General features: G+C 44.3%; 1 pseudogene; it reads left to right on the forward strand.

The window, feature by feature from the left end:
- Nucleotides 1–354: 354 nt before the first annotated feature.
- Nucleotides 355–27,516, forward strand: part of LOC137535435 (zinc finger protein 585A-like) — a 68,830-nt pseudogene continuing 41,668 nt past the window's right edge.

A 27,516-nucleotide genomic window follows, 5' to 3' on the forward strand; every position in this document is an offset into this window, starting at 1 on the left:
CAGCTGAATGAATTCTGCACCCCCTCCTACACTGCGCCCTGAAGCTGGAGCCTCTCCAGCCTATGCCTCGGCCCGGCCCTGCTGTACAGTAATTATACTTAGATCCATTAGTAGAGAATCCTCCCCAAACCTCTTAAACAGTTCATATTATGCATGGCTGAGAGAGAACTTTCAGGAGTCCCCTTCTTGAAAACCCTGTATTTGCTCGTGGGCACCACTGTAATGGATGAATGAGTACAGGCCACACACACAGAGCCTGCAGTTAGCCTATTCACCACAAGATGGCGACATTGCCTAAACCAGGTGGAACGCACAGACTGGAAGTAATAAAACCAAAGACAGGAAATGGTGTTACGCAGTTGCAGAATTTGCAGGAGGTGGAGAGACGTTGCTGGAAGAGGTAATTGAGTGACTAATTGTTGTTATATATTGAGCAGAGCAGAGGTCGGGGTGGACATACTTTGTTACAAAGGAGGTCATAGTACACCTGTCGCTATCCTGATCATCCTCCTTGAAGTAATTGCCGCACAAGAGGCTTTATATAACTGCTGCTATAGCCATGTCCCTCCAGTGCTGGCATCTCACCTTCCTAGTAATAATTCAGTCACATCACAGAGACAAGAGAAGATGTATATGGAATATAGCCACGTCCCTCCAGTGCTGGCATTTCACCTTCCTAGTAATAATTCAGTCACATCACAGAGACAGGAGAAGATGTATATGGAATATACCTTCAGTGCCGGCATCTCACCTTCCTAGTAATAATTCACATCACAGAGACAAGAGAAGATGTATATGGAATATAGCCATGTCCCTCCAGTGCCGGCATCTCACCTTCCTAGTAATAACTCACATCACAGAGACAAGAAAAGATGTATATGGAATATAGCCATGTCCCTCCAGTGCCGGCATCTCACCTTCCTGGTAATAATTCAGTCACATCACAGAGACAAGAGAAGATGTATCTGGAATATAGCCATGTCCCTCCAGTGCCGGCATATCACCTTCCTATTAATAATTCAGTCACATCACAGAGACAAGAGAAGATGTATATGGAATATAGCCATGTCCTCCCAGTGCTGGCATCTCACCTTCCTAGTAATAACTCACATCACAGAGACAAGAGAAGATGTATATGGAATATAGCCATGTCCCTCCAGTGCTGGCATCTCACCTTCCTAGTAATAATTCAGTCACATCACAGAGATAAGAGGAGGTGTATATGGAATATAGCCATGTCCCTCCAGTGCCGGCATCTCACCTTCCTAGTAATAATTCAGTCACATCACAGAGACAAGAGAAGATGTATATGGAATATAGCCATGTCCTCCCAGTGCTGGCATCTCACCTTCCTAGTAATAACTCACATCACAGAGACAAGAGAAGATGTATATGGAATATAGCCATGTCCCTCCAGTGCCGGCATCTCACCTTCCTAGTAATAATATAGTCACATCACAGAGATAAGAGGAGGTGTATATGGAATATAGCCATGTCCCTCCAGTGCTGGCATCTCACCTTCCTAGTAATAATTCAGTCACATCACAGAGACAAGAGGAGATGTATATGGAATATAGCCATGTCCCTCCAGTGTCGGCATCTCACCTTCCTAGTAATAACTCACATCACAGAGACAAGAGAAGATGTATATGGAATATAGCCATGTCCCCCCAGTGCTGGCATCTCAACTTCCTAGTAGTAATTCAGTCACATCACAGAGACAAGAGAAGATGTATATGGAATATAGCCATGTCCCTCCAGTGCCGGCATCTCACCTTCCTAGTATCAGTTCAGTCACATCACAGAGACAAGAGAAGATGTTAATGGAGTATAGCCATGTCCCTCCAGTGCCGGCATCTCACCTTCCTGGTAATAATTCAGTCACATCACAGAGACAAGAGAAGATGTATATGGAATACAGCCATGTCCCCCCAGTGCCGGCATCTCACCTTCCTAGTAATAATTCACATCACAGAGACAAAAGAAGATGTATATGGAATATAGCCATGTCCCTCCAGTGCTGGCATCTCACCTTCCTAGTAATAACTCAGTCACATCACAGAGACATGAGGAGATGTATATGGAATATAGCCATGTCCCTCCAGTGCTGGCATCTCGCCTTCCTAGTAATAACTCAGTTACATCACAGAGACAAGAGAAGATGTATATGGAATATAGCCATGTCCCTCCAGTGCTGGCATCTCGCCTTCCTAGTAATAACTCACATCACAGAGACAAGAGAAGATGTATATGGAATATAGCCATGTCCCTCCAGTGCTGGCATCTCGCCTTCCTAGTAATAACTCACATCACAGAGACAAGAGAAGATGTATATGGAATATAGCCATGTCCCTCCAGTGCCGGCATCTCACCTTCCTAGTGATAATTCAGTCACATCACAGAGACAAGAGAAGATGTATATGGAATATAGCCATGTCCCTCCAGTGCTGGCATCTCACCTTCCTAGTAATAATTCACATCACAGAGACAAGAGAAGATGTATATGGAATATAGCCATGCCCCCCCAGTGCCGACATCTCACCTTCTTAGTAATAATTCAGTCACATCACAGAGACAAGAGAAGATGTATATGGAATATAGCCATGTCCCTCCAGTGCCGGCATCTCACCTTCCTAGTAATAATTCAGTCACATCACAGAGACAAGAGAAGATGTGTATGGAATATAGCCATGTCCCTCCAGTGCTGGCATCTCACCTTCCTAGTAATAATTCACATCACAGAGACAAGAGAAGATGTATATGGAATATAGCCATGTCCCTCCAGTGCCGGCATCTCACCTTCCTAGTAATAATTCAGTCACATCACAGAGACAAGAGAAGATGTGTATGGAATATAGCCATGTCCCTCCAGTGCTGGCATCTCACCTTCCTAGTAATAATTCACATCACAGAGACAAGAGAAGATGTATATGGAATATAGCCATGTCCCCCCAGTGCTAGCATCTCACCTTCCTAGTGATAATTCAGTCACATCACAGAGACAAGAGAAGATGTATATGGAATATAGCCATGTCCCTCCAGTGCCGGCATCTCACCTTCCTGGTAATAATTCAGTCACATCACAGAGACAAGAGAAGATGTATATGGAATATATATATATATGTGAGGAAAAATCCTACCTTAATGAGTAGTCATTCACGAGATCTGATAGTACATACTTTATTAAGGCACTTAAAATGACAACGCGTTTCGTGGTGTATACCGCTTCATCGCTATCATGCATACGGATACATTGTCTGAAATGTCTTTCTATGTACTGAACACGATGCATAGATGACTGCTTATTATAATAGATAGCCCAATCTGTAATTTTACCATATGCTTAGTGCCTCATTTGCTTTTCCTTCCAAAGGCATGGTATTCGACCTGATTAAGTGGTTAACACCGCGAAATAGTACATACTTTATTAAGTGCCTTAATAAAGTATGTACTATCAGATCTCGTGAATGACTACTCATTAAGGTAGGATTTTCCATATATATATATATATATATATATATATATATATATATATATATATATATATATATATATATATATATATATATTTAGAGTTCTACGTGTGTTTTTCAATACCATTGAACATTTGACAAGTACCCACCAGGGCGCCTCCTACCCCCCATCTTATTTTTAGTATAGTAGGCTTTTAGTATCAAGAATGATCGAAAGTATCCATATGCTGGGTTAGTTTGGAGACGTAGGCCTCAATTCACTAAGGGCCATTCGCTAATAACAGTGACAGTGCAGTCAGCCAGGAACACACACATGTTCAGCTACAGTGCATCATAAGAAAAAACATCCCTGCATCCCTCTAGACAGATTTGCTCTAAAGGCATACAGGGAAACTTTTTTTTAAAATGTACTCTTCTCCTGTAATTTGTTATGTCCGCCTGGCAGTGCATCAGCACCAATGGAGTGAGTAGCAGAATGGGAAGCCTCTTCCTATTGGCTGTCTGCCACTGTCATTTCACTGCATGTCTGCTTGTAAGTTACCATCAGCTCAGACCTAGTCTTTACTACCAAACACTTACCTTTTTTACCCAATGGTGAAGTGCAAATTACTGACATGCACTGAGGTATTTATCTCAATGGTCGGTCATTTTACATTTCCTTGTGGTAACAGCCTAGAATTGAGTTTTTATAACCTGTTCAGTAAAATAATTTTATTTTTAATTTTTTAAATTTTTTTTTTTTGCATTACCGCATTCAATAATGTTTTGTGAATTGAGGCCGTAGAAAAGAATATAATCTGTGAATAGTGGAGTGTGGAGCTTTGTGCCATTGAATACTGAGCCCATAAGATCCTCGTGGAGCAGCTGCCACCTCCAGCTGGTGCCTCACATGTCTGCACACTCTCTGTATTACCTTATTTCTAGATTTCTATTACTTCTTATGGGATATTATCAACCCCTAGTAAATTATGTTCTTTTCTGTGCTTGGTTTATTACTGCTAATATCTTACAGCTATAATTTATTATCCTTTTCAGAACTGAGATCTTATGCTCTAAATCCTCCATCTAAATACACCTGTTATCATCTGTGTTTATTACTGCAGTCACAGGAGGTTTATGTCCCGCAGTGGGAGAGGTTGCAGTCTGCACAAACATGATGGCTGCTGGGGCACAGCTAGGGGGTGGAGCCAGGTAACAAGGGGCGTGGCTGGTAGGACAGACAGAGGAGATGAAGGCTGCACAAAGATGATGGCTGGTGGGTCACAGCTAGAGGGTGGAGCCAGGTAACTAGGGGTGTAGCTGGTAGGACAGGCAGAGGAGATGGAGGCTGCAGCTGGAGAGGGGTTGGGTGGCCTCTGTTGCTTTGGTCCTGGTATTGGCACTGTCCCAGCTGTGGGGTTTGTTGCTATGGCTCTTGGAGGGTTTGGGGTTTGTAGGTGATGGACAGGTGGGCTCAGGTATGGTCAGGATATGGAGCTGCAGTCTCATCTGCCTAGTTCATCAGGTGCCAGAGCCATAAGTAATGATAATTTATAGCTAATTAGCTGCAGGCCTCTGCTCCTATCTCCCTCTGTCCCTAGCTGTTCTCTCCTCACATCCTCATCCATCTACCACTGCCGACACTGCTGTAACCTCCCAGGAATGTGTGCATGGAGAGGAGGAGAGAAGCACCAGATGATGAGCAAGGCACACTGGGAGAGAGGACTGTGGTACTGAATGTGCAGGATACTACAGCTTATGGGATATTATCACCCCTAGCAAATTATGTTATTTTCTGTGCTCGGTTTATTACTGCTAATATCTTACAGCTATAATCTGTTATCCTTTTCAGAGCTGAGATCTGAGCTCAAAGAACAAGAGACATATGTGAGGAGTGATCAGCTGGCCATAGAAGAAAGACATGATGAGGACAATTAAAGAGGAAGAAGAAGAGATGTATGTGAGGAGTGATCAGCAGTCTACGGCGGAGGGAGACATGATGAGGACAATTAAAGAGGAAGAAGAAGAGATGTATGTGAGGAGTGATCAGCAGCCTATGGAGGAGGGTGACATGATGAGGACAATTAAAGAGGAAGAAGAGACATATGTGAGGAGTGATCAGCAGCCTATGGAGGAGGGTGACATGATGAGGACAATTAAAGAGGAAGGAGAAGAGACATATGTGAGGAGTGATCAGCAGTCTATGGAGGAGGGTGACATGATGAGGACAATTAAAGAGGAAGAAGAAGAGACGTATGTGAGGCGTAATCAGCAGTCTATGGAGGAGGGTGACATGATGAGGACAATTAAAGAGGAAGAAGAAGAGACGTATGTGAGGCGTAATCAGCAGTGTGCAGAGAAGAGTGACATGATGAGGACCTATAAAGAGGAAGAGGAGACGTATGTGAGGATTGATCAGCAGTCTGTGGAGGAGGGTGACGTGATGAGGACAATAAAAGAGGAAGAAGAAGAGACGTATGTGAGGAGTGATCAGCAGTCTATAGAAGGTTTAATAATAAAAGTGATTAAAGAAGAAGAAGAAGAAGAGACATATGTGAGGTGTGATCAGCAGTCTGCAGAGGAGGGAGACATTATGGGGACAGCTATAGATGAGGAGCTTATAGAGAGCAGAACAGGTGAGTAATATACATTAAACACTGAATATCTTTAGTTGGTATGACTGTGTCACTGCTCACAGACTGGACTGTATTATTTGTACAGTCTACAAATAAAAAAGCACTTCAGTTCCTACACTGTGCTATTCTAGGGTATCTGAGTGCGGTTGCACTTAGTCTGGCAGACATTTAATAAAACCCTGTGATATAGTTTCAGCACACATCCACACAGACTAAAGCTGGCCATACACTGGCCCGATTTGCACCCGTTTCGACAGCAGATTCGATCACTGGGATCGAATCTGCTGCCAATCATTCGCGCTAAACGCACCCGCCGATCCTATTTCCTCCCGAAATCGGATCGGTCCGTCGATCGCGCCGTGCGGGAAATTACCCTCGGTTGCCCGCAGGTAGGGAACGCGTCGCTAGCGGCGGCCGTTCCGATCAAGTATACATTACCTGACGCTGGCTCCCGGGCATCTTCTCCGCGCTGCACCGCTCTGTTCCTGCTTCCATCCCAGCGTACATGAACTTCCTGTGTCACTCTAGTGACCAGGAAGTTCATATAGAGAGCACTCTATTTGAACTTCCTGGTCACGGAGTGACACAGTGTACGCTGGGATGCGGTGCGGGATGCTGGGATGCGCTGCAGCGCGGAGAAGAGGACCCGGAGCTAGCTTCAGGTAATATATACGGGGCGGGGGGGGGGGGACAGGCGGCAGGAGCAGCTCAACAGATTGTGATCGGTTTCAGGCTGAAATCGATTCACACTCTGTTTGCAGTAAAGGCAGCCATTCGATCCCTCTCTGATCAGATTCGATCAGATAGGGATCTGTCAGCTGGTCGATCTAATGGCAAATCGACCAGTGTATGGCTACCTTAATGTGCTTACATGTGCTGATCTCAATCTGCGTCAATTAAAAAAACAAAAAACAACTTTAAACAGTCAGTCTAAATACACGTGCCAATTTTACCCGCACGATTTTCACTCTGTATAAAAATACAAAGTGCAGCATATACACATTGATATCATTCCACATAATTCTGCATAAAAACCCAATGGTAGAAATATCAGCCTCTATCTCCACTACATAAAAAGACAGTCCTGCACGCACTTTAGATTTCCAGCAGTTCATTCCACTTTCACTTGTGACAGGAAAGAAGACAAACCAACTCAGATTAGGGGGATCCGACCCACCACCACGGACACCCGCCGGGGGAACATACTTGCCCTGCTGTAGTGACCACTGCTAGTCCTGGTCATACAGTGCTCAGATCCTGGGTGCCTCAGCCGTCCCGGCGCCCCACATTCCAGTATAGCCATATACCTCAATACATAATAGGGACTCCCATAGCATCATCCAGATTAACCAATACAAATCTTTATTATAAAATACACTTGTGTCCTGTTAAAATCCATATCACTCAGAGATTTTGTACGGGCTTTTCCCCCGTTGCCTCCAGTCAGCCGTGGTCCCCTCAGAGTATGCCCACTGCTTGGTCCCTCATCTCCATGCATTGTCTCTTCCTTCCTGGTACACCATAGGCTTGATTTACAAAGCGGTGCTAACACCCTGGTGAAAAGCCCCTTATCACGCCTAAACTCAATTTAGGCGTGATAAGTTTAGGCATGATAAGTTTAGGCGTGATAACTATAGCACCAACTAGGTTAGCACCGCAGTGCACAGCTGATCAAAAGTTTTTTGTGCTAGCAAAGTCTGGTGCACTTCGCGTTAGAGTTTTGCGCGCGGGACTTTGCGCGCAATCTAAACTTATCACGCCTAAACTTATCACGCCTAAACTGGCTTTTCACCAGCGTGGTGCAATGGTTATCACGCCTAAAGTCTTTTAGGCATGCTAACTGGGTTAGCACCGCTTTGTGAATCGCGCCCCAAGTCTCTGCCCGACATGTTTCGCCATTGTCTCTTGACTCATCAGGGGCAGGGAGTCTAGACATTGTACCATGGATTTTAGTGTGCCCCAAGAAATATATAGTAGCTTGCCTATCTCAATCACCACAGTAACCTACCGCTTATAACCCCCTAAAGAAGGGGGAAGCAACATCCCTGTCAAGGGCCAATAGCATTAATGTAACGTGTAAAGGGACATTGCTCAAAGCGGTCATTTTAAAAGGTTTCAGACCCTACAATTAGGAAATAATCATGCCTGCAGCAGCCCCAGCACTCTCACCTCCCTGGGCTCCAGCGCTGCAATTTTACCTCCGGTTGGCGCATTAACTCGGTGAGATCAATGACGGCGATCTCACCAGAGTGTTTCAGAGCTTCGTAGGACAGGAAGGAGAACGGCTACCGACATCTGGATCCCCCGGGAGGTGAGTACAGGCTCCCGCTGCGCGCAATACTCTGCATAGAGCTACCAGTGGCTAGCCCGACCTCAGCTTGGGATTACCACCAGGGAGGTTAATGTACAAAATCCACTTTTAATGCAAAACACAATTATAAATAACAGACCGACCAATTAAAATCACTAAAATAGCTTGCTGGGTGGAGCGCTCCCATACAGCCGTCAACACACTACTTTATCGCTCACACCTCTATCCGGTACTTCAGGTTTTGTCAGATGTGGGGCGCACTACGTGAGGCTTGCAGAGTATATAGGCAGTCAATGTATATCTCACCGATTGTTGGATCATCAGCTTAAAGTAAACCAGAGACGTAGAACAAGAAAGATTTGATACTTACTCTGGAGTTCCTCCAGCCCCATAAGCACGTCTAAGTCCCTCGCCGTCCTCCTGCGGTCTGCCGTTCAGCCGCAACCAGCCCCGGCATGTTGTGACCGAGCTGTTACCGGGGCTGATTGCGGCTGAACGGCAGACCGCGGGAGGATAGCGAGTGACTCAGACGTGCTTATGGGGCTGGAGGAAACTCTAGGTAAGAATCAAATATTTATTTTTCTACGTCTTTGGTTTACTTTTAGTGGTTATGGTTGTTACGTCTCTCGCCGATCTTCTCACCATGGTCCCAGTCTCTATACTGAATCTTCGGTGTACAAAAAACAGCAATGGTTGATGCCAGTGTCTCTACCTGAGTGACCGCTAGCTGATCCTGGATAGCTAATTGCCATTGAACAAGCATTATGTGCGCTGTCTGTGAGTCGGGGGAGCGTGCCATCTATGTAATTATAGGACACGGCGATGGAGGGTGACCCTGCATAAATCTCCCATGGGGATCCTACACTACGGCGGTGGCCACTGGATGCAATTGATATGCAGGCTGCGCTATGATCTGACCTTTCTTTCTCCTGTTTTTGAGGATTGGAGATTGCAGCCTACTGGTTTGAACTGACAGAGAAGAGAACCCAGAGGACTTAAAGGGCAACTGAAGTAAGAAGAACATGGAGGCTACCATATTTTTCATTTTAAACAATACCAGTTGCCTGGCAGCCCTGCTGGTCTATTTGGCTGCAGTAGTGTCTAGATAACACCAGAAACAAGCATGCAGCTAATCTTGTCAGATCTGACAATAATGTCAGAAACACCTGATCTGCTGCATGCTTGTTCAGGGGCTATGGGTAAATGTATTAGAGGCAGAGGATCAGCAGGACAGCCAGGCAACTGGTATTGTTTAACAGGAAATAAATATGGCAGCCTCCATATCCGTTTCACTTCAGTTGCCCTTTAAAGGGGAACTGAAGAGAGAGGTATATGGAGGCTGCCATGTTTATTTCCTGTTAAACAATACCAGTTGCCTGGCTGTCCTGCTGATCCTCTGCCTCTAATACTATTAGCCATAGCCCCTGAACAAGCATGCAGCAGATCAGGTGTTTCAGACTTGAAAGTCAGATCTGACGATTAGCTGCATGCTTGTTTCTGGTGTAATTCAGATACTACTGCAGAGAAATAGACCAGCAGGGCTGCCAGGCAACTGGTATTGATTAAAAGAAAATAAATATGGCAGCCTCCGTATACCTCTTTTTTTTTTTTTTTAAAGAGATTATTTATTAATTTCAAGAACAAAAAAAACAGTACATGAAGGATAAAAGGAATTTTTCCAGCAAGTATACCAAACTATGCTTAACATATTTATACATATAGTAGTCAAATCTCACAGCGACTGTATGATATAACCCGTATTCCCGTCTAGCAGAAGTGTATCTAGCGACTTTAGATCCATTGTAGATCTTGAATGGCCACATTAATGTCAAGGTTGGGGATTGTGCTTTCGGAAGCATCTACCCACTTGGACCATATTCTATCGAATTTTTTGAATTGGTTCCTTGACTGATAAGTGATTTTATATAGAGGGAGGGCTGAGTTCACCAGTCTTTTCCAGTCCCTCAGGCATGGGGCTGTAGATAGTTTCCATTTCAGGGAGATGGCTTTCCTGGCGTAAAAGAGGAGAATTCTGGTGAGGGTCGCTTGACTTTTGCTACAGGGGATGTCGCCCACAATTCCTAACAAGCATAATTGGATGTCTAAAGCCACTGGTAGTTGGAGGGTGTCCCTTAGGAAATGTATGACCGATTTCCAGTAGCCGTTAACTAGGGGGCAGTTCCACACACAATGTAGGAAATTGGCATGGGGGGTTTTACATTTAAAGCAGCAATCATTATGAGCTGGGCTCATTTTTGCTAGTCTTAGTGGTGTAATATATGCTTGGTTAATCCATTTAATGTTTATGAGTTTATCGTGTGAGGCAATAATATCTCTATTGAAAAATTCCGTGTGCTCCGCCCATTTTTCCTGGGTGAGAGTGGGGTCATGGGATGACCAACGTTCTCTAAGGGCCAGGACCTTCCTGTCGTTCCCCCTAGAGTTTAAGAAGTTATATAGAGTAGATATTTGTTTTGTAGGTTCATTTTTAAGTAGTATTTTCTCTAGCTCTGAAGGTTCGAGAGAGACTCCTGACAGGCCTAGCTGTGTTTGCATCGCGTGTCGCAATTGCAAGTAGCGGAAGAGGGAATGTCTGGGAAGACTAAATTCCGTACGTAGTGTGTTAAAGTCTTTGAAGAGGCCTTCAGCATATAGTTGGGTTGCGTATTTGATGCCGTGCTTGTGCCAGAAAATTATATCAGGGATTGTCAGAAGTTCCGGTAAATTAGGATTACCCCACAGGGGAGAGCTGAAGGAGACATAGGATAGGGGTTCCCCAAGGAGTTTGCGTGCTCTCCTGTAAGTTCTAATAGTGTTATAAATAAGAGCTGTTCCCTCAGACCCGGCAGACACTTTGTATCTGTAAACCGCGCTGCAGAGAGACGCATAAGAGCCCGCTATATCTGCCTCTGTTGCCAATGTAGCATTTGATCTGTCATTGCTAAGCCAGCTTTGAATAGGAACTAATTGGGCTGCCAGATGATAGATAAAGAAATTGGGTAGGGCTAAGCCTCCAAGTGCTGTAGGGAGTTGGAGCGTGGCCAGGGAGATACGGGGTGAGGATCCAGACCAGATAAAAGAAACTATTATGGAGTTTATCCTTTTAAAAATGGATTGTTGTATCCATATTGGGGACATTTGCATAATGTATAAGATTTTGGGGGCGATTACCATTTTGATAATGCATATTCTGCCACAAAGGTTTAGGGGCAGAGAGGACCACTTACGCAATTTCGCCTCCACCTGTGTCAGAGTGGGGACAAGGTTTATTTCCAGAAATGAGGAGATGTGACGTCTCACCCATACCCCCAAATATTTAAACTCTTCAGTGATTTGTAATTGTGAGGATTTGGTGATGATTTGGAGATCGAAGGTGTCGAGAGAGAATAAAATGGATTTGGACCAGTTGATAGATAGTCCTGAGATCCCATGAAATGTGTCATATATGCTTAGAGTGGCTTCTAGAGAGGGACCTGGATCTGCCAAGTAAACCAACATATCATCTGCATATAAAGATATGCGTTCCTGTGTCTTGTTTATTTTTAGGCCCTGGATATCAGGGCTGTTGCGAATGGCTTGGGCAAGGGGTTCAATGGCGATGGCGAAGAGGAGGGGGGATAGTGGGCAACCCTGCCGAGTACCTCTAGCAATGGAAAAGAGGGGGGAAATTAAGGAGTTAATACGTATTTTGGCTCGGGGTCTATCATACAGAATTCGAAACCATCTCTGAAAAACAGGCCCGAAGCCAAAAATCTTCAGCACTGCCGTTACATATGGCCACTCAATAGAGTCAAACGCCTTATTGGCGTCAAGGGATAAAATCACTCTAGTGCCAGAGTTTACATGTGGGTATTGTAAGTTGGAATATAATCGCCTAATATTCATTCTAGTGGAACGACCGGGTATAAAGCCAGTTTGGTCTGGGTGAATGATGGAAGTGATACAGTTGTTAAGCCTTGTGGCAAGGATTTTGGTAAGGATTTTTATGTCCGTGTTGATGAGAGATATCGGGCGATAAGAGTCACATAGAGTGGGGTCTTTATTGGGTTTCAGAATTAGAGTAATGAGTGCTTCATACATTGAGTCGGGAAGGGCGCCAGTATTGAGTATATGTTGAAATAAAGATTCTAGATGTGGGACCATGAGTGATTTATTTTTTGCATACCATTCGATAGGGATGCCGTCTGGGCCTGGTGCTTTATTGTGTTTAAAGGAGGAGATAATTGCGCTAATTTCTTGGGCGGTGATAGGAGCATCTAGATTTTTAGCCTCTTCCTCAGAAAGAGTTGGCAGATCCAGGCCCACCAGAAAATTCATTGTTTCCCTATCCACCTCTCCGGTTTTAGTGGAGTATAAGTCTGTGTAGAAGTCCGTGAAGGTATTAGCGATATCTGTGGACATATCACATAAGCGACCAGAGGGGGTTTTAATAGTGGGTATTGCCCTAGAGTCTAGGGAGGACTTTAGGAGGTATGTTAATAATTTGCTACATTTGTTCCCGAATTCAAAGAAACGTTGGGACTGAATGATGTCTTTGCGTCTGGTCCTCTGTAGGTTAGTTAACTCGAGTTTTCTGCGTGCAATCTGCCAATGGATATAGTTAGCATCAGAGGGGTTGGAGATTAGGTTAATCTGGGCTTCATTAGAGGCCTTCTCGTGATATTCCTGCAGCGCGGTTTCATTATGTCTGATGGTTGAGAGGGAGGCCCTGAAATGTCCCCTAAGTACTGCTTTACCAGCATCCCAGCAGACATGTTCCCCAACAGTACCCTTATTAATATGCCAGAATTCCATCGCACCTTTCCTACATTCCTGCAGTACAGTCTCGTCCTCCAGCCAGGCTGGATTCATTCGCCATAGTGTTTGGGTGGTCGGGGCTGGTAATCTTAGTCTACACATTAGGGGCGAGTGGTCTGATACACCATGCGGTAAATAAGCAATTGAGTCTACTAGTGGCAGGGCGTCTACAGACCCCATACCCATGTCGATTCTGGACATCGTTTTGTGGGAGTCTGAGAAGCAGGAAAAAACTTTAGAGTCAGGGGATTTCCACCTCCATATGTCGCATAGGTTGTATGTGTCCAGCCAGTTGAGTAATGCTGGGAAGGGTTTCCCCCCTGTTTTCAGCCTATCTTTATCAGGGTCTAAGACCGCATTAAAATCCCCGAGTATAATTAACAGGCCATCTAATAAGGGGTGTACTTTACTCATTAGTGTAGTTAGTACCGCTATGTCAAAGGGAGGGGGTATATATATTGAAGCTAATAGTAAAGGACGTCCCTCAAGTAGGCATCTAATTATGACATAATTTCCCTTGGGATCTACCCTGACGTCTGAGACGCAGCCCGGGAAAGTTTTGGCAATCAGAATAGCCGTGCCTCTTGAGAAGGAGGAGTAATGCGCCAAGTGGTATTTAGCTATCCAGGGTTTCTTGAGGAGAAAGGCTCTAGCTCCTAATAGGTGGGTTTCCTGTAAGCAAATTATTTGAGGAGCTAGCTTACGGATATGATTAAATATCAGTTTGCGTTTAATTGAGTTGTTCATCCCTCTGACATTCCACGATAGTATCGGAATCAGAGCCATGAGTTACATTCTATACATATTAGGAGTTGGCCATACATCACTACTTCTACACACAGATTGAGAAGTGCCGTGAGAACGAGACTGTACTGCATACCTTGCTGGAGTGAAATGGAGAATATATAGGATAACATTGTACTGGAACAGAAAAAAAACAATAACAATCGAAAACATAAATCCCTATGAGGGTGATCTGAGCCCAGGTCTACCCTCTTTAAACCCCTACTCTCTAATAGAACTATAGAGAGTCTTACACCCTAAACTAGTTAAAGAGTTGGTTAGCAACAAAAAGGTCAGCTATGTCCAGCTCACCACTTAACATTATACAGTTCTTCCTTATACATAAACATATTCCCTCACAAAGTTCTCAACATTTGGCCCCTACTAGCTCTTGAGCATAACATTTATATACACATTCCAATTTTCAATGTTGTAACAGCATTATAGTAAGATCTATGATGGGGATGTGGAAGGAGGGGGGGGGTCGGGGGTGGGAAGAGGGGGGGGGGGGGTTAGCTTGGTAAAGTGATCTTGCGTTTACTACAATTCTGCTAATATAGCAGGAGGCCCTACAGAAGTGCATCTGATAGACCCTGAGGTAGGATCCACAACAAAAAAAAATTTATATACCACATTGTGCCAGTAGATGTCACTGTTGTATAAGGAATGTAGGGAGAGCATCTTAAAGAGGAACTGTAACGGCAAAACGGCCCCTGGGGGGTACTCACCTCGGGTAGGGGAAGCCTCAGGATCCTAATGAGGCTGCCCATGCCGTCCTCTGTCCCACGGGGGTCTCGCTGCAGCCCTCCGTACAGCCGTGACGCAATATTTACCTTCCTGGCTCCTGCGCAGGCGCTCTGATGCCTCTCGGCGCCGAAGTAGACGGAAATACCCGATCTCCGTCGGGTCCGCTCTACTGCGCAGGCGCCGGAAACTTGCGCCTGCGCAGTAGAGCGGACCCGACGGAGATCAGGTATTTCCGTCTATTTCCGTGCCGAAAGTCGCCACAGCGCCCCCGCTGGAGCCAGCAAAGGTAAATATTGAACTGACAGTCGGCACAGTCGCCGGCTGTTCGGAGGGCTGCAGCGAGACCCCCGTGGGACAGAGGACGGCGTGGGAAGCCTCATTAGGATCCGGAGGCTTCCCCCACCCGAGGTGAGTACCCCCCAGGGGAGGTTTTTGTTGTTACAGAGTCTCTTTAAATTGAAACTGTAATGAAAGTCTGTGGGCAATCTAAAAGGAAAAAAAAATTATATAGAGGCATATAAATATTGGCCAGTCCATTTGAATGTGAAAAAAAAGAAAATGAAAAGGAGGAAAAAGGACTTGAGTCCTGAGTCTGTGCAGCCTAGGCAGCAAGAGGCTTATTTCAAGGTGTGTTCAGGAGCGTTGTGGGTTTAGTGCAGTCATTCAGCGCTTGGGTTTTGCGGGGATCACTGGTATCGGCATACCCTGACCTTCCATCCATGTGGCTGCTTCAGCAGGGGTGGTGAAAAAGAGCGCTTTGCCATTAAAGAGGATTTTCAGCTTGGCTGGGAACAACATGCTGTAGTTGATCTGTTTATTCCTGAGGCCTGTTTTAACCGCCTGGTATGTGGCTCGGAGCCTTTATATTTCGGCAGAAAAGTCTTGATATATGGAAATCCTGACACCATTGTATTCCAACTGAGGGCTCAATCTAGCTTTTCGGAGGATTTCAGCTTTGTCCCTGAAGTTTAGGAATTTCGCAATTATGGGTCTTGGGGGTTTCCCAGGTGTTGGGGTGCCGCCGGGGACCCTGTGCGCTCTTTCTATGGAGAATGTATGTGATAGGGCCAGGTCAGGAATAGCTGTTTTCAGCCAGTGTTCCAGAAAGTTCTCTGGGGCTGCCCCTTCTGTTTTTTCAGGGAAACCCACAAAGCGTAAGTTAGAACGCCTGGATCTGTTCTCCAGATCATCTAATTTCAGGTCATGCATGGCTGAGGTTTTGGAGAGGTCAGATTGTGCTGTCTGAATGGGTTTCATGGCATCTTCTATGTCACTGATTTTCCTGTCTGATTCAGCAGCTCTTTCTCTAAGCTTCCTTAAATCATCCTTCACTAGAGACAAATCAGAGTGCACAGTGTCTAATTTGGCTGATACATTAAGCTGTAATGATTGTATTGCTTGTATTGCTGCTAACAGTTCAGCCCTGGTGGGTTCCCTCTCCCCATTATCAGAGTCCCCATCACTGGAGGCCTGTTCCCTCTTTTTCTTTCTGGTAGATTCCCCCTGATGTGCTTTGGGGCTGAGGCATCTACTCACTGCTCGGTTGGTGGTCCGCTCTGGGCCCTCCTCATGCTCCATGTCTGTGTCTCCCTCTGCTGAGCTGCAGGCATGTGTGGTCACGGGCTGGGAGACTGTGAGCGGTGCAGCGGCGCCGCCGCCATCTTGCCTGGCGCCATGTGCGTATCTGGCCAGCTTCTCGGCCGCCTCCTCAGCTTTAGAGCGGGCTGATTTGGGCAAGTCGGGTGCCGGTCTGGAGCCCTTGCTGTCCGCCATCGCTGGAGAGTGGTGTTGCGGGGATTGGGTTGGTGTGGAAGCCAGGATGCCGCAGGATTAGTGGTGAGCTGGAGGAGCCGCGGAGACACGCGTCTTCACTCCTGCATAGCCGTCCACGCCCCCGCTCCTCCGTATACCTCTTACTTCAGTTCCTCTTTAATGTTATTGCTAATACAGAAATCCCTGTTTTTAAACTGAAGTCCTTGTTGTTGTTTACAAATGTTGTAGGAGGGCTGTATACAACTAAAAATGTAAATTACCTACCTATGTTAATTGTATACTGTGCAGTCACATGACACGTATTGCTGCCAGCCTGTAATAACCTGATAATGGTCACTGTACATTACTGTACACAGATTGGTCACAGTAGGGGTGACTTAGTGTTACCGGCCTGTAATAAGCTGATAATGGTCACTGTACATTACTATACCCAGATTGGCCACAGTAGGGGGTGACTTAGTGTTACCGGCCTGTAATAAGCTGATAATGGTCACTGTACATTACTATACACAGATTGGTCACAGTAGGGGTGACTTATGTATAGGAGCATATACAGTACAGACCAAAAGTTTGGACACACCTTCTCATTCAAAGAGTTTTCTTTATTTTCATTACTATGAACATTGTAGATTCACACTGAAGACATCCAAACTATGAATTAACACATGTGGAAGTATAGTACATAACTAAAAAGTGTGAAACAACTGAAAATATGTTCTTTAAAGTAGCCACCCTTTGCTTTGATTACTGCTTTGCACACTCTTGGAATTCTCTTGATGAGCTTCAAGAGGTAGTCACGTGAAATGGTCTTCCAACAGTCTTGAAGGAGTTCCCAGAGATCCTTAGCACTTGTTGGCCCTTTTGCCTTCACTCTTCAGTCCAGCTCACCCCAAACCATCTCGATTGGGTTCAGGTCTGGTGACTGTGGAGGCCAGGTCATCTGGCGCAGCACCCCATCACTCTCCTTCCTGGTCAAATAGCCCTTACACAGCCTGGAGGTGTGTTTGGGGTCATTGCCCTGTTGAAAAATAAATGATGGTCCAACTAAACGCAAACCGGATGGAATAGCATGCTGCTGCAAAATGCTGTGGTAGCCATGCTGGTTCAGTATGCCTTCAATTTTGAATACATCCCCAACAGTGTCACCAGCAAAGCACCCCCACACCATCACACCTCCTCCATGCTTTACGGTGGGAACCAGGCATGTAGAGACCATCCTTCACCTTTTCTGCGTCGCACAAAGACACAGTGGTTGGAACCAAAAATCTCAAATTTGAACCCCTCATACCAAAGCACAGATTTCCACTGGTCTAATGTCCATACCTTGTGTTTTTTAGCCCAAACAAGTCTCTTCTGCTTGTTGCCTGTCCATAGCAGTGGTTTCCTAGCAGATATTCTACCATGAAGGCCTGATTCACACAGTCTCCTCTTAACAGTTGTTCTAGAGATGTGTCTGCTGCTAGAACTCTGTGTGGCATTGACCTGGTCTCCAATCTGAGCTGCTGTTAACCTGCGATTTCTGAGGCTGGTGACTCAGATGAACTTATCCTCCGCAGCAGAGGTGACTCTTGGTCTTCCTTTCCTGGGGTGGTCCGCATGTGAGCCAGTTTCTTTGTAGTGTTTGATGGTTTTTGAGACTGCACTTGGGGACACTTTCAAAGTTTTCCCAATTTTTCGGACTGACTGACCTTCATTTCTTAAAGTAATGATGGCCACTCGTTTTTCTTTACTTAGCTGCTTTTTCTTGCCATAATACAAATTCTAACAGTCTATTCAGTAGGACGATCAGCTGTGTATCCACCTGACTTCTCCACAACGCAACTGAGGGTCCCAACCCCATTTATAAGGCAAGAAATCTCACTTATTAAACCTGACAGGGCACACCTGTGACGTGAAAACCATTTCAGGTGACTACCTCCTGAAGCTCATCAAGAGAATGCCAAGAGTGTGCAAAGCAGTAATCAAAGCAAAAGGTGGCTACTTTGAAGAGCCTAGAATATGACATATTTTCAGTTGTTTCACACTTTGTGGTTATGTACTATACTTCCACATGTGTTCATTCATAGTTTGGATGCCATCAGTGTGAATCTACAATGTTCATAGTCATGAAAATAAAGAAAACTCTTTAAATGAGAAGGTGTGTCCAAACTTTTGATCTGTGCTGTAGTTACTAAGCCGACCCCCCCCACTTTTACCCCAAAAAACAGGAAAAAATGATTGACCCTCATATAAGCCGGGGGTAGGAAATGCTGGCCGCGTGATCCCCCCAGTGTGTCCCAGTATAGCTAGTATAGTGCCCAGTATGGGTAGGTAGTGCCTCAGTATAGCTAGTATAGTGCCCAGTACAGCTAGTATAGTGCTCAGCATAGCTAGTATAGTGCTCAGCATAGCTAGTATAGTGCTCAGCATAGCTAGTATAGTGCTCAGCATAGCTAGTATAGTGCTCAGTATAGCTAGTATAGTGCTCAGTATAGCTAGTATAGTGCTCAGTATAGCTAGTATAGTGCTCAGTATAGCTAGTATAGTGCTCAGTATAGCTAGCATAGTGCCCCAGTATAGCCAATATAGTGCTCAATATAGCCAGTATAGTGCTCAGTATAGCTAGCATAGAGCCCCAGCATAGTTAGCATAGTGCTCAGTATAGGTAGTATAGTGCCTAGTATAGCTAGTATAGTGCTCAGTATAGCTAGCATAGTGCCCCAGTATAGTTAGCATAGTGCTCAGTATAGCTAGTATAGTGCCCAGTATAGCTAGTATAGTGCTCAGTATAGCTAGCATAGTGCCCCAGTATAGCCAGTATAGAGCTCCGTATAGCCAGTATAGTGCTCAGTATAGCTAGTATAGAGCTCAGTATAGCCAGTATAGTGCTCAGTATAGCTAGCATAGTGCCCCAGTATAGTTAGCATAGTGCTCAGTATAGGTAGTATAGTGCCCAGTATAGCTAGCATAGTGCTCAGTATAGCTAGCATAGTGCCCCAGTATAGCCAGGATAGAGCTCCGTATAGCCAGTATAGTGCTCAGTATAGCCAGTATAGAGCTCAGTATAGCCAGTATAGTGCTCAGTATAGCTAGCATAGTGCCCCAGTATAGTTAGCATAGTGCTCAGTATAGGTAGTATAGTGCTCAGTATAGCTAGCATAGTGCTCAGTATAGTTAGCATAGTGCTCAGTATAGGTAGTATAGTGCCTAGTATAGCTAGCATAGTGCTCAGTATAGCTAGCATAGTGCCCCAGTATAGCTAGCATAGTGCCCCAGTATAGCCAGGATAGAGCTCCGTATAGCCAGGATAGAGCTCCGTATAGCCAGTATAGTGCTCAGTATAGCCAGTATAGAGCTCAGTATAGCCAGTATAGTGCTCAGTATAGCTAGCATAGTGCCCCAGTATAGTTAGCATAGTGCTCAGTATAGGTAGTATAGTGCCTAGTATAGCTAGCATAGTGCTCAGTATAGGTAGTATAGTGCCCAGTATAGCTAGCATAGTGCCCAGTATAGCTAGCATAGTGCCCCAGTATAGTGCTCAGTGTTGGTAGGTAGGTAGTTAGGTCGTTTCCCCTCCCCCGGCCGCCGCCGCCGCCGCCACTGCCATTATCTTACCGGCGGCCTCTAATTTTCCCCTCTCCGTCTCTCCGTGCAGGCATGTAAATAGTTGGCAGCAGCTCGCCCTACGGCGGCAGCTGTGTGATGACGGAGGAAGCGTAGAGAGAGAGGTTCCCATAGTAACGGCGATACATATCGCCGCTACAGGAAGCCGCTCTCTACGCTTCCTCCATCATCACACAGCAGCCGCCGTAGGGCGAGCTGCTGCCAACTATTTACATGCCTGCACGGAGAGACGGAGAGGGGAAAATTGGAGGCCGCCGGTAAAATAATAGTAGCAGCAGCGGCAGCGGCGGCCGGGGGGACATGACTCGCAAGCAAGCCGACCCCCCAACTTTTGGCCCACTTTTGGGGGGTCAAAAATTCGGCTTGCTTGCGAGTATATACGGTATATATTTATATCCAGCTACAGAAGTATTAGTGGTTTGGGATCGCCATTACATAAATTGATAATTCCTCCACCTCACAGCTCCTATACTTTAGTGTGTTGTACCGTCAGAGTATCTTTATTTGTACAATTGGGAACAAGATAGAGATAAAGGTACATTACAAGAGGCATATGAGACACGAGGATACAGTGGTAATAAGAATGTGTAAGTGACACCACATTGCTCTGCAAACATTACACAGATTTCTTGCTATAAGTACATGTAGGTTTGTTGTCACAAGAGTTAAGGTAGCCATATATCTAGTGATGATCCCATTGGCTAACTTATTATTATTGATTTATAAAGCGCCAACATATTCCTTAGTGCTGTACAAAGTAAGAAAAACAAACAAGGGGTACATAATTATACAGACAATGCTATACAACAAATATAGACATTGTTACAAAATACAGAACTTATAATTACAATGATAAATTTAACAAGATGAATAAAATGTATAGCAGACTGCAAGCTTTGAAATAAAAAACAAATTCCAAGACACAAAAGGATGAGAGAGAGAGCCCTGCCCTTGCGAGCTTACAATCTAAAACATTGGGGGAAACAAGAGATGGGAAAGTATACATACAGGCAGTGCATGTTTAGGTTATCCAGTTCGGAGTACAATTTGGCGAGAGGTCAAAGAGGGAATAGCCTAGGTTAAAGTGTATGCTTGTCAGAAAAAGTGAATTTTGAGGGAGCATTTAAAGATTTCAAAGGTTGGAGAGCGATGGATGAGCTGTGGAAGGGCATTCCAGAAGAGGGTGAAGCACATGTGAAGTCATGTACAGTGTGTATACACACACACACACACACGCACACGCACACACACACACCCTCCTAGAGGCGGTGTGTTTTAGGTTATATTTAGTAAAGATTATAACTTGACCAGAGGTTGAAGGAGAATGACCTGAGTTAGTCAGAAGTAAGTTTGTCAGAAAAAAGGGAGGTTTGAGGGTGCGCTTAAAGATTTCAAAAGATGGAGAGTGAAGGATGTGTTTTGGAAGAGAATTCCAGTGGAGGGAGGAAGCATGGGAGAAATCTTGTTTACATGAGTGCAAGAAGGTGATACTAGAGGAGGACAGAAGAAGGTCATGTGCAGATTTGAGGTTGCATTTGGGTTGGTATCTGGAAACTAGAGAGATGTTGCATGAAGGAGAGAGATTGTGGAGAGCTTTGTAGGTTAGGAATTAAGAGTTTAAAATAAATCATATGGTTTATAAGAAGTTAATAAAGATTTTGACAGAGAGAAGCAGCAGAGGAAGAACGAGAAGAAAGATGAATGAGACGAGCAGCTGAATACAGTACAGATTGGAGCGGTGGCAGTCTGTCAGTTGGTAGTCCACGCAGTAGTATTTTACAATAGTCCACACGAGATATTAATAGTGCATGTACTAACATCTTAGTAGTGTCCTGAGTGAGAAAAGGCCGGATATGAGATACGTTTTTGTGCTGGAGAGGACAGGAGCTGATTAGAGTGTGAATGTGAGGAATAAATGAGCGAAAGGAATCAGATAATACCACTAGGCAATGTGCTTTGGGAACTGAAGTTATACACATAGTAAAACACTTAGATCCAGGCACATCGCCTCAAGTTAGGACATTTAAATACATTATTAGGGAGGTGCTAAAGGGGGTGTGACCAACAAAATAACAAAGTCGGTTAACCCTTCGCACACTCACGAGCAACTGTTCATACAAATACATTCAAAGAAATCAGTCATCCAGGATTCACTGCTATCCATGCAGCTAAGTTAAAACCTGGGGTTTTGGTACAAAATAATGCATTATTTTATGTATTCACCAACATCACACAGAGGTACCTATGAATACTGTGATACCTCTGCACAATGTAGGTGACTACGCAAGAGAAAAAAGGTTTTGCCATCTATTTGGGGGTTCTTTACAGTAAGGGACGATTTCCACTAGTGCAGGTGAGAAATGCCACCACCCATCTCTAACATGGGCTTGCCATCCAGATCACAACGACATGCAAATCTGGGCAGCATGTTGCAGATTTCTGCAGCCTGCAGCTACTGTAAATCTTAACAGCCACGCGTGGCAGGGCTTGGCGATTTATGCTGTGACTGCGCAGCAGAACGGGAGCCACGGCCAAGTTGGAAACAGCCACGGCTCCTAGTGGAAACCGTCCCTAAGAGTAATTTAAAATCTGGAATAACAAATAGATGTAGCAAACTCTGACTGCATTTAAAGGACCACTGAAGTGAGAAGAATGTGAAGGCTGCCATAGTTATCTGCTGGGATATGTGCAGGTTCAGGACAGTGAGCATTTTATTTTTTTTAATTTTTTTTCTGGTTGAACTTGATGGACGGATGTCTTTTGTTTTTGTTTTTTCAACTAAACTGTAACTGTGTGAGGTGCATGACTTTACATTTATCAACATAAGATGTCATCTCTCCTCTGTCCATATGGCCACACTGTAGATCCTGCTGTAAAATGTCACTATCCTGCTTAGTGTTGATAATTCTGCATAAGTTTGTATAATCTGCAAAGTTATGCAGCTGCTGCATCTGATCCATTTCTAATCTGCATAAACTTTGCATCAACTTGGAATTATCAGCAGCTCACTGACCATCCCTAATGATAATTGTTCCTCCCCTCAGTATTCTCTAACAGGAAGTGATGATGTTTCTCTATTTGCAGGGTGGAGTCCCGGCATCAGGAACCTCTCAGAGACTCGTCTCTCTGTATCCACAGACTGTACAACGGATGATGATGTCACTGGACAAGAGTCTCCTGCAGATATCCTGGTTACCCCAAATATTTCCCCAGACTCCCCTCACCTGTCTAACCCTCATGGGCCTCATACCCAGCACAGCTCTCCCCCTGCTGGAGGGTCTTATTCCTGTTCCATGTGTGGGAAATGTTTTGTTTGGAAATCACAGCTTGTCATACATGAGAGATCTCACACTGGTGAGAAGCCATATTCATGTGCTATGTGTGGGAAATGTTTTGTAGCTAAAGGAAACCTTCAAATACATGAGAGATCTCACACTGGTGAGAAGCCTTATTCATGTGATCACTGTGGGAAATGTTTTGGACGTAAATCGCAGCTTGTCAGTCATGAGAGAACTCACACTGGTGAGAAACCATTTTCATGTGCTGAGTGTGGGAAATGTTTTGCATGGAAATCGCAGCTTCTCACACATGAGAGGTTTCATGCTGGTGAGCAGCGCTATTCATGTGGTGTGTGTGGGAAATGTTTTCAAGAAAAGAAAAACCTTGTGTCACATGAGAGGACTCACACTGGAGAGAAGCCCTATTCATGTGCTGAGTGTGGGAAATGCTTTGCTAAAAAATCAAATCTTGTCACACATGAGAGATCTCACACTGGGGAGAAACCCTACTCGTGTGCTGAGTGTGGGAAAGGTTTTGCGCACAAATCGTTCCTTGTCACGCATGAGAGATCTCACACTGGTGAGAAACCCTATTCATGTGCTGAGTGTGGGAAATGTTTTGCACTCAAATCATTTCTTGTCATACATGAAAGAACTCACACTGGTGAGAAGCCCTATTCATGTGCTGAGTGTGGGAAAAGTTTTGGACAAAAATCAACTCTTGTCACACATGAGAGATCTCACTCTGGGGAGAAGCCCTATTCGTGTGATGAGTGTGGGAAATGTTTTGTAGCTAAAGGAAACCTTCAAATACATAAGAGTTCTCATACCGGTGAGAAGCCTTATTCATGTGATGAATGTGGGAAATGTTTTGGGAGTAAATCATACCTTGTCATTCATAAGAGATTTCACACTGGTGAGCAGCCCTATTCATGTGCTGAGTGTGGGAAATGTTTTGGGAGTAGCTCAAATCATCAGACATGAGAGATCTCACACTGGTGAGCAGCCATATTCATGTGCTAAGTGTGGGAAAAATTTTGGGAGTAAATCATGGCTTGTCAGACATGTTTGTTGAGTGTGGGAAATGTTTTGGACATAAATCACAGCAGGTCAGTCATGAGGGGAGTGTGGGAAATATTTTGCATGGAAACCGCAGTTTGTCACACATGAGAGGTTTCTTACTGGTGAGCAGCGCTATTTATGTGCTGAGTGTGGGAAATAATTTGGTTGTAAATCATTGCTTGGCAGACATGATTGTGAAATGTCTTGGCTATAAGTGTTCTTTCACAATGTTTTTATGTCACTTCTTGAACATGTAAGTATATTTACAAAGAATCTTAAGGACTCTTCTTCTACTGTGTGCATTGGTTTATAAAGCATTTAAGACTGTGTGTGTGTGTGTATGTATGTATGTATGTATATATGTATATATGTATGTGTGTGTATATATATATATATATATATATATATATATATATATATATATATATATATATATATATATATATATATATATATATATATATGCAAAAGTATTCAACCCCTTTGAAGTTTTCCACATTTTGTCACATTACTGCCACAAACTTGAATCAATTTTATTGGAATTCCACGTGAAAAACCAATACAAAGTGGTGTACACATGAGAAGTGGAACGAAAATCATACATGATTCCAAACATTTTTTTTTACAAATGACTGCAAAGTGGGGTGTGCGTAATTATTCAGCCCCCTTTGGTCTGAGTGCAGTCAGTTGCCTATAGACATTGCTTGCTGAGTGCTAATGACTAAATAGAGTGCACATGTGTGTAATCTAATGTCAGTACAAATACAGCTGCTCTGTGACGGCCTCAAAGGTTGTCTAAGAGAATATTGGGAGCAACAACACCATGAAGTCCAAAGAACACACCAGACAGGTCAGAGATAAAGTTATTGAGAAATTTAAAGCAGGCTTAGGCTACAAAAAAATATTTCCAAAGCCTTGAACATCCCACGGAGCACTGTTCAAGCGATCATTCAGAAATGGAAGGAGTATGGCACAACTGTAAACCTACCAAGATAAGGCCGTCCACCTAAACTTACAGGCCAAACAAGGGGAGCACTGATCAGAAATGCAGTCAAGAGGCCCATGGTGACTCTGGATGAGCTGCAGAGATATATAGCTCAGGTGGGGGAATCTGTCCATAGGACAACTATTATTTGTGCACTGCACAAAGTTGGCCTTTATGGAAGAGTGGCAAGAAGAAAGCCATTGTTAACAGAAAAGCATAAGAAGTCCCGTTTGCCACAAGCCATGTGGGGGACACAGCAAACATGTGGAAGAAGGTGCACTGGTCAGATGAGAACAAAATGGAACTTTTTTGCCAAAATGCAAAACGGTATGTGTGGTGGAAAACCTACACTGCACATCACTCTGAACACACCATCCCCACTGTCAAATATGGTGGTGGCAGCATCATGCTCTGGGGGTGCTTCTCTTCAGCAGGGACAGGGAAGCTGGTCAGAGTTGATGGGAAGATGGATGGAGCCAAATACAGGGCAATATTGGAAGAAAACCTCTTGGAGTCTGCAAAAGGTGGTTCTACAAAATATTGACTCAGGGGGCTGAATAATTACGCACACCCCACTTTGCAGTTTTTGTAAAAAATGTTTTGAATCATGTATGATTTTCATTCCACTTCTCACGTGTACACCACTTTGTATTGGTCTTTCACTTGGAATTCCAATGAAATTGATTCATGTTTGTGGCAGCAATGTGACAAAGTGGAAAACTTCAAGGGGGCCGAATACTTGTGCAAGCCACTGTATGTGTGTGTATGTCTCTCTCTCTCTCTCTCTTATATATAGTTAGAATTTGCTTTTGTTCAGTGCTGCAATGGTTAATATACCTGGTACTTTATGTATGTAAATGAGGAGGGATCTAATGTTACATGCAGCCATGGCACTCCTAAAAAGTTAATGAAAGCCTAAAAACAGCTTTATCTGGCTGAACAGACAATCCTAATAACAAGAGAGTGATGAAAACAATGATTATTTTTGTTGGCAGCTGAATGAATCTGATTTTACATCACACTACTATGGCTGCTGTGCACAAGAATTTAATCTATTAAAGTGAAAATAAGAATGTGAAACTCCAGGAAAAGTTATTTATACCATTGTTATTTACCTACTATGAGCTGTAGATTTGTCAATATTAAAAGCTTCCATTCACCCAGACTGAACTGTGTAAAGTAGTTTTCTTTGTATCGTTTCCCAGTTTTCTCCTTCACTTCCCTTAACCTGCTGGGCGTTCTGATTCCCACGGCCATGCGTCCGCGGGAGGGTTGTTTTTGCCCGATTTTTTTTTTTTTTTTTTTTTTTTTTATTTATTTAAATCCTGTAGCTAGCCTAGCGCTAGCTACATGATTCTCCCCTTCCTGCTTCCTCCCACCCTTACGATCGCCGCCGGCGATCACGCCCATAAGGAAATCCCGTTCTGAACGGGATTTCCTTTAGGGCTTCCCCCGTCGCCATGGCGACGAACGGAGTGACGTCACAGGGACTCCCGATCCACCCCAAAGTGCAGCCTGCCGGCGATTGGCCAGGCTGCGCACGGGGTCTGTGGGGGGGCCCTCTTTCGCGGCGGATCGGCGGCGATTGGAGCAAACACGCGGCAAACAAAGAGCTGCGTGTTTGAAAAAAAAAATATCAAAATCGGCCCACCAGGGCCTGAGCGGTGCCCTCTAGCGTCTCTGGACGAGCTCAGCTTGTCCAGAACGCTAGGGACGTTAAAAATGAGGTGATTCTAGCATGTATGGGGGATTTGCTATTAAGCGCTAAAGTGTGACAAGATGAGATAGACAAGGGTATGTACAGTGCCTAGCACACAAATAACTATGCTGTTTTCCTTTCTCTGCCAGAAAGAGTTAAATATCAGGTATGTAAGTGGCTGACTCAGTCCTGACAGGAAGTGACTACAGTGTGACCCTCACTGATAAGAAATTCCAACTTTAAAACACTTTCCTAGCAGAAAATGGCTTTTGAGAGCAGTAAAGAGATAAAAAGGGTCAATAGTTCATCTATTTTAGCTCTGAAATACTTTAATGAATGTGTCGTTGAGCAAAAACAATAAAACAGTTAAAACTTAAAAAGTAGGTTTAA

This window comes from Hyperolius riggenbachi, chromosome 10 (genome assembly GCF_040937935.1).
Source record: "Hyperolius riggenbachi isolate aHypRig1 chromosome 10, aHypRig1.pri, whole genome shotgun sequence".
NCBI lineage: Eukaryota > Metazoa > Chordata > Amphibia > Anura > Hyperoliidae > Hyperolius > Hyperolius riggenbachi.